Raw genomic sequence first — 8,300 nt, forward strand, 5'->3', positions numbered from 1 at the left:
TGCTGGGGAGGGAGACTGGCCTCAGACCGGGACCCAGGCGCTGGTTGTTTTTCCTGAGCCCCACCTGAAGTTTGGCCACGATGCTGTGAAGATGAAGGTCTGTGGGCGCAGAGCTGGTGGCACACGCCCAGCAGCGTCCCCAGCCAGCCCAGAGGTGTCCGCCAGAGGCAAAGCCACGTTGGGACGGCCCCGCAGCATTGCCGGCAGGAGAAGTCCCCACACCTCGCATGGTAGGACCTGGATTCACCAGCTCTTACTTTTATTGTAGCCAGCTTGGAGGCTCAGAGCCCACGTGTGTGGGCAGAGATGGAGGAGGAGGCAGGGGCAACGGGGTGTGCTGGGCAGGGAGAGGAAGACCAGGGAGGAGGAAGAGGAGGAGAAATGCCAGGGACCATATGGCAGCCAGAGGCTCTGTGCAGAGCAGAGGCAGACAGGGACGAGGACCTTACACAGATGGGCTGTGGGGAGAAGCCACCAAGATGAGGGGTGGAGAGGAGGAACTGAGCAAAGGCAGCTGGAGAAAAGAGGGCCAGGAACAGAGGTCAAGAAGAGCAGCTGGGCAAGGAGACCAAGACTGTCCCAAAGCCCCCAGGCCAAGTCTGCCCCACCACCGTGTGTTTTGGGCCCACCTTTACACGTGGATAACCCACCAGCAGAGCACCTCTCCTGCAACACACCGCTAACACAAGGGCAACCAGCCCCTTCCTGCCTCCCAGCACGGGCTGGGCACCAGCACGGGGCCGGCAGTCCGTCTGGAGGCTCAGGCATGGGGGTCAACGTGACCCTGCATGGACAACTGCCCACATGCCTTCGAAAACTGATAGCGAGGATATTGCTGGGGTGAAAGTGCTTTAAAATGAATCCTCAGGGAGGTGACATCAGGCAGGGAGCAATTACAACGCTACAGAGTAAAGAGCACCCACCTGGCCCCAGTCCAGCTCTCAGATGTCCCAGCTGGCCGCATGATGAGGGAAAGGGTTATCTTTCAGAGCACCCCTTTGGTTCAGCTCCTGGGGACTGACTCGGTTGGTCAACCTGGGATGAGCAAGGCACCTCCTGGCATGGAGCACCTTCCACGGGGACGTGAGCTGGGGTACCTTCTCCCTGGTGCGTGTACAACCAAGCCCCAGACACCGAGCACAAAAACCTTTGACTTTCAGCTCTCCGTGCCTCAGCTCCCTGCCTATAATCCAGGGGAGAAGCTCCTCAGTGCTTAGCCCTCTGCCCAGCATCCGACCGCAGTCCAACATACGGGCGATAGGTTTGGAGACGGGGTTGTGCAGATGGGCGCTGCAGAACAGCATCAGGCAACGGCGACTCCACCTCACCCAGAAAGGACCAGGAGCTGCTCCACGCAATGGGTGCTGGAGGGCCCCTACCTTGGATGAGTTTGGCAGGCCTCTGCCATGCTGCCAGAGGACAGAGCAATGGTGCTAAGGGCTGGGCATGTCCTGGGGAGCGCGTTTGCTTCAACCGCTTTCCGCCTGGCCATGGACATATAAGCACCCGCCAGAGCTCCTGTTTCCAGCGCCTGGGTACTCGTGTGAAGCAGCAGGACGGGCCAAGCCACACCGGGAGGAAACAGTGGCCCGATGAACATTTTCCACGCTCCTCCATGCCATACCCAAGCACCCATCTCTCTGTTTGCACTGCTGTGACAGACATGGAAGGAATCAGTCACAGGAATTGCATTGCTTCCCAATCCACGGAGGAAAAACTAGCCTCAGGGCCCAGCCTGCCCCAGAGTGGGTGCAGCGGTTTGATCACCAGCTCGACCAAACCCTTCCAAGCAGACCTGTGGACTGTATTTCCTTCTTGTTTCCACCTCCGTGGCTGAGAGCAAGCCACATCTTTGCCGCTTTCCCTCTGTCTGTGGTCACCAGCCCACACCTGCCTGCTGCAATCCAGACTTAAACCACCACCACCCCCAGCGCTGTCCCCGCAGCTGGGTCCCACCACCTCCTGCAGCATCACTGCCAGTGAGACACTACAGTGAGGTTTTGGTTAGGTGCATCTCCTCGCTGCAGCCCTGCAAATTATTTGCACAGGCAGGCTGAGCCAGATTTGAGCTGAGCCTGGGTGTGAGGATGCCCATCCGAGAGAACCTCAACCAGAGAAACATCACAGAGCGGGGAGGATTTCAGGCCAAGAACTAAGATGCATATTCAGTGGTTTCCAAAATCCCACCCAAGAAATGAAAGCACGGTGGAGGAGACAGGGCCCTGAGGGTAAAAAACCAGCTGAATTTCACAAGCCAGTTTTTACCCAGCAAGCAGGAGCTTCAGCCATCCCCAGAAATGATCAGGCCAAGAGGACAGACCCAGAAAACAGACCAACCACAAGTGGTCTTTAAAACTAGAGCCTGGAAAATATCTACAGTATTTGACGCCCTCCACAGTGCTCAGGCTGGCTGACAGGTAATAAAATCGCCTCCAAAAAAGTGTGTGGCCAGTAACACAAGCAGAAAAGTATCTTCCCACCTTCCACAGGAGGCTTTGCTTCTCCAGATCCGGAAGAAGTCAAAGCTCTTGTCCTGGTGCATGGGGACAAAGCAGCACAGCAGGGCGTCAGTCACCTCTCACATAGGTGCCTGCATGGCTGCAATTAAATAACTTTTTCATGGGGTTTGTTTCTCACAGCAGACTCAGCAACCAGGTCTCTGGTTGACCAGCTCAGATGGAGACCTGTATGCTGTGGACTACAAGAATGTGTCTGAATGAGGAGCCAGTCAGGGCCACTGCATTTCCCAGCAAACCTTTATCCCTCTAAAATGCTCCTTGAAGCCTTTTTGGCTGCAGCAATGGACCAGCAGGTCCAAGCTAGGACCTCTCTGGATCTTCAAGTGGTAGCCCTAAAGCTGCTCCTCAGGCTCCTCGCTGCAGAGGAGAGAAAGAGGACAGCAAGAGGGATTGCCTGGTGCGAGATCAGTCTGCAACCACGCTCAAAGCCCCCATGCTGGGTCTGCGGGGCCATGCATCCCAAAACCACCCACATGGACCCAGAACAAGCCTGGCTGGACCCTCAGCTGGTGGGAAGTACATGCAGAGCGGTGGTGAGCGCTCCCAGGAAATAACTTCCCCGACGTGTGGACACCCGGCAGCAAATGAGCACAGATACAGCAGAACCCATTGCGCTCATTGCCGGAGTCAATTCCTGGGCTGTAATGAAGCTGCAGTAATGAGTGTGTCCATAATTCTCATCTAATTAATGCTGTGCCAGTGCTTCAGGAACTACTATTTTATGGCTTAGCCATAAAAGTTGACACTATGTTAAAAAGTGATTTGTGAGGACTCCCATCCTACTTCCTTCCTCTCTATTTATTTTAGAAAAGGAAAGATTGGAAAGATATTAACTTATCACACTTCCTACCTGTAGCGACACTTTGTTTCCCTGAAAGATCATCTGGTTAATTAAGTCAATCGTTTGCATTCAAATGGCAAATTAAATGAAATATGTTGGGCAACAGCTGCAAGAGCCATCCAGTATCCCCGTCCCACGCCTGATCCCTGCACATTTATCAGGGTGCTGCTCAGGCGTTGGGTGGTTGGCGTGTTTGTGGGGCCAAAAAAAGATTTTAAAAATTAGCTCTGGAAAACATGAAAATCTGGAGATCAAAATTTTATAGTCATATCATTTAGGGAGATGAACTTGCCTGATCGGGGGACAGGGCAGCTGGAGACAGCAGAGGCATCACCCTAAGCTCCACATCACCATGCCACATCCCAACCCATCCCAATTTTTGGCACTCGGCTCTCATCTTTTACCCAGAACTGAACAGCTTCAGAGCTGGTCAGAGGGCAAAAGGAAGGAGCTCTTCCCTCAGCTCAGACATTAACTCGATGAGCTTGTCCCCAAGCCACAGAAATTAATTTTTTTCTTGTAGAAAAACATAGGACTCATCTCCACGGCTCTCATGAGGACTTTGGCTTGCTGCACCTCTGTCCCACACCTCCTGTGGGCTCAGTGCCTATGTCCTGGAAGACATTGCCCATGTTCACCAGCAAAGTGAGGGGCAGACTCCTCAGTATGCCAGGGGTGCATCCCCAGGGGTCTCTGGTCCAACCCTGCCTCAGACCAGGAATATCACCAGCACCCAATCAGGTCAGCCGTGACTTTGGCCGAGTCTTGTCCACTTCCAACAGTGGAGACCCCCTACCTCTCTGGGGGCCTGTTTTTCTACTGTTCAGCCTTACAATGAAAATATTTTTCCTGTTGTCCAAGGTGAAGGTCTGAATGTTGTCACACATTGTGGCTGTTGCCCCTTATTTTGTCACCTGCTGCTAGCAAGAAGAGTTTGGTTCCATCACCTTTGTAGCTGTCCTTCCCAAGTTGAAGGATGCTGTTAGACCCCATCCCTCTTCATCCCTCCACATGGGTCCTGTGCCCGAGGTCCATGACCACCTCAGCAGCCTCTGCAGGACCCTCTCCGATTTCTCCACATCCCTCCTGAGTTGGTTGGAGGGAACAGGCTACAAAATCAGATGCATTCATCCAAACATCTAGTGCCAAGCATGGGAGCTACATCAAAGAGCAGAGCGGTGTTTGTTCAGCTTTGCAGATCGGCTTTCGACACGTGAGCCCATCTGCTGCCGAGCTGTTGATTTACCCTGGACCAGGAGGGTTGTCTGGAGCTCTGTGACCGGCCACTGCTGTCCCCGGTCCCAGGCGCAGGTTTCACCCATTTGTCTTTGTCTAGAAACACTGTGATCGCGTTCGGGAGAATAGGGCTGCTACACCCATGACCTGACGCACAGGCTTGGGTGGAACTTTCCATGAGAAACACGTGTGTCCTTCTGAAATAATTGCCCCATTAGTTCAGGAAGGGACAAGAAATTACTCGCAAACGGCTCCTATGCAAACACCCCATCCCCAGTCCCCAGCTGCTCCCACTTGGCTCCTCTCCCTCATCCCCACCTCCCTCTCCCTTGCCCTCTGCCAAAGGATCATGGCCGGGAACAGAGGGGTCCCCAGACCTTTCCAAGGTGAAAACCCAGGTCACCACCTCCGGCTCTGCCTATGCCCCATGCACTGCTTGGTGGTACCCAAAGTGGGGTGGGGGATGCTGGTGGTGGGTCACCCTGGGGAGAAGGTCCGCCCCATCCTCCCCTCATGTCACTGCCCTGCAGGTCTGCTCAGCGACAAAGGAAAGTATTTTCCACCATCCCTTTCGCCAGCCTTCCCCAGCGCCTCAACGAGAGTCGGCATTATTTGCCTGCCTTCCCCAGCACCATGGAATGTGTGAGCTGGATGAGCTGAGCAAAAATGACCTAATGCAGAGAAGAATCAGAAAATGAGCAATGAGAGGGTCATAACAATGCTCCCCGAATGAGTTAGGGGCACCCAGGGGACTCTTACCACCGCCGGCTTTCCTGTCCTGGCAGCAGCCCAGCTGAGCTTATTTTACAGCCTTGACAGACAGCATCCGAGCCTGACTGTTTTTATTTTCACTTCAGAAGTGGTTTATTTTCTCCTTCTTCGCTCCCTCGGGTTGTTGCAAGAGTAACACCGCTAACGCCAGCCGCAGACGGCGGTGGTTGTCCTCACAGCCTCATTTCAGGGATGCACCCGAATGGCATCGGCGTCCGTGGCTCCCCGGGGCAGGGTGACGCCGCACAGGGCGGCGCTGAGCTGGGCCCCCCCACGCCGCAGGGACTCCCCTCAGCTGCCCCCGAAGGCTTCTCTGAGCCCAGCCCCAGGGCCACGTCCGGAGGGACAAGAGCTCTCAGCTGCATCTCTGCAGCCCCCGGCCCTTATGGAACCCGCGGGAGGCAGAAGTCCCCAAACAAACCCGGACCAGCACCGATTTCCATCCCTGTCTTGCAGACAACCAAAGACCGGGTGTTCCCACAGCCGGTCTCCGGCTGGCTTCTGGGCATCTTGGCTGCCCAAATAAGAGTTCGCTGTGCTCCTGATAAGCCTCAGTAACTTTCTGAGCGGGGTTAAGTGACTCGCACGGCAGTTCGGCCGTTTCACCCGGGCAGGGGAATTCTTGTGTCTGCAGCTTCGGTATCTAGCTGCCGAGCTGTGTTTAGTCTATGGCTATAAAGTAGCCTTGTTTCTATTCTGAGAATATTTGTCTAATCAGGGGTCCAAGGAATTATTTTGCTCAGTAGAAAGCTATGTTTATTTGGACAAGTCTATACGCCAGGATGGGTGCCTTGGAAAAGCCCGATGAAGGCTGTGTGTCGCTGGCGTGTCTCAGGGCATGGTGCGACAAACGTCTCATTTACCGCAGAAGGAAGAGGAAGGCTTTACGCTCACGGCTGCTCGCCAGCGCTGAAGTGAGGCCCCCGTGCATCCCGAGGGCCGCTTGCTGCAAAGCATCACTCTTCCCCGGGCGCTGTGGACGCTCATCTGTGTGAGGGAGAGGACCGGCGCGGGCCAAGGGGGCAAAACCCCGGCGTGGGATGCCCCGCTGCTCATTAGCTTCTCCCAATAACAACTCTTTATCCAAGAGGTGCTGGGCAACTTGGATGGTATTTTCACGTAGCTGCTATTTTCAGAACCTCATTTGCTTTTGTTAAATCACAGATGACCCCAACACTCTGGCTGCTACTTTAGGAAGCTGATGAAATACTGAGCTGAAGGACACTTGAAGGGTCAAGGCCCATCACCTGGGACAGGTAAACGATTTACCAGCCTCCCCAAGACCTTTTGGTTCACTTCAACCTCCTCATCCCTGAGGGTGTGGGGAAACCGTAATGTTAAATGCAGGCTCTTAGGACATTTTTCCCAGCCGTCTTTTTCACCTATGGGATCATGGCATTTTTTTGAACCTAATAAAGCATTCAGCACTTTCTGGTGATTATTCCCATTTTCCTGTTTAAACGCTTTCCCCGGGCTGCCTTCAGCTTGGGGAGCTTCGTCCCGCGAACAAACCGAGAGCACCCGCGCCTCGGTGGACTTTGCCCTGTTTGCACATGCAAACACAGCCGAGTTGTGACTGCCCGCAACTGAGCAACCACTAATTTTTAGACCTGAGATAAATCCTTGTTATCTGCTGAGATAAGGCCCGCTACAGCATCCTCCTCGTTTTGGAAGGCACCGGTTTCCGCATTGGGAAATTGCCTTTGGCCGTTGTGTGAAACGGCAGCGCAGCAGCAGCGATGTCCGCGGGCAGCTGCCTGCACACACACACACGGGTTTCGGGGCGAGCCCAAGACAGGCAGTGGCTCTCGCTGTCACCGCCCTGTGCCACCCACTGCCTTCATGGCTTTGGTGGCGGTGGCTTGAGCACAGGTAATGGCTTTTTCTCTGCAAAAGGCCACTTCTCCCTCCCCAGGGCCCTCCCCAACCAGGCGACCCCCCTGTGATTTCAGCATCGCTGCCCTGGGAACATCCCTCTGGCTGTCAGCAATTCCGGCTGGTTTGAGGTTTTGCCTCGAATTAGGAATTAGGAATACCTAATTCCCATTTCTCATTGCCCAGGCTCATTGCATTGGCATCAACAACTCAATAATTTCTTCTCTTCGCATTCCTCGCAGCCCGATTGGATTTTGTCCTGGACATCATCTTTGGTGCCATCTCTGTCCCCCGCCGCTTGCCTTGTAGCTCAGTGCCCCCATAACAGCCTCAGCAGCTCCCCATCCCCTAATCCCCCTGGAAAAGGAGCTGCTCGGGGCAGTGGGGCTGTATGTCCATCCTGACCAACATCCGCCCAGAACAAAGCCCCTCCATGAGCTGACGTCCCCCACCCAGATGCTCCAAGTTTCTCATACGCTTCGTTCTGCGGCACAAAGTCTTGCAGAAGATGGCACGGCTCCGCTCCTGCGGCACAGCGGGGATGAAGCTGTGGCCTCAGGGTTACCGCAGGGTCCGTGATGAGGCCTGTCCTGCTGCGGAGGGCAAGCAGAGGGCACTGGCCATGCCAGGAGAACATGGGATGAGCACCCGGCATTCCCACCTCCCACCCCAGCCCTGCCTCTCCTCGAGGTCAAGTGCCTCCGAAGCACACGGGGACGGTGTTTGCGGAGTGACTCACGCTAACCTGGCGGGCCGGCAATAAATTCTCCTACGGCAATAACTGCATTTCCGTCGCTCACGCAGGGCTATTTCCGTTTTCTCCAGGGAGTCACCCCAAGTCCCCATTTCTCTGCCCCGGCACGCGCCGGTGCCCCTGTCCCCCGCAGGGATGTCCGCAGGCAGGTCGGAGGTGCTTGTTCAGATTCCCGCACCGCGTGTCCCACAGCAGCTCCAGCTCCTTGCCCCGCCAGATGGGCTCGGCTGATTCACACCGGGCAGGTTAGAGGCCCAAAACCGGCGTGGTTACGTGGGCTGGATGCTCCCTGGCCTCCCCAGCC

This window comes from Phaethon lepturus, unplaced genomic scaffold (assembly GCF_000687285.1).
Source record: "Phaethon lepturus isolate BGI_N335 unplaced genomic scaffold, ASM68728v1 scaffold38698, whole genome shotgun sequence".
In the NCBI taxonomy this organism is placed as follows: domain Eukaryota; kingdom Metazoa; phylum Chordata; class Aves; order Phaethontiformes; family Phaethontidae; genus Phaethon; species Phaethon lepturus.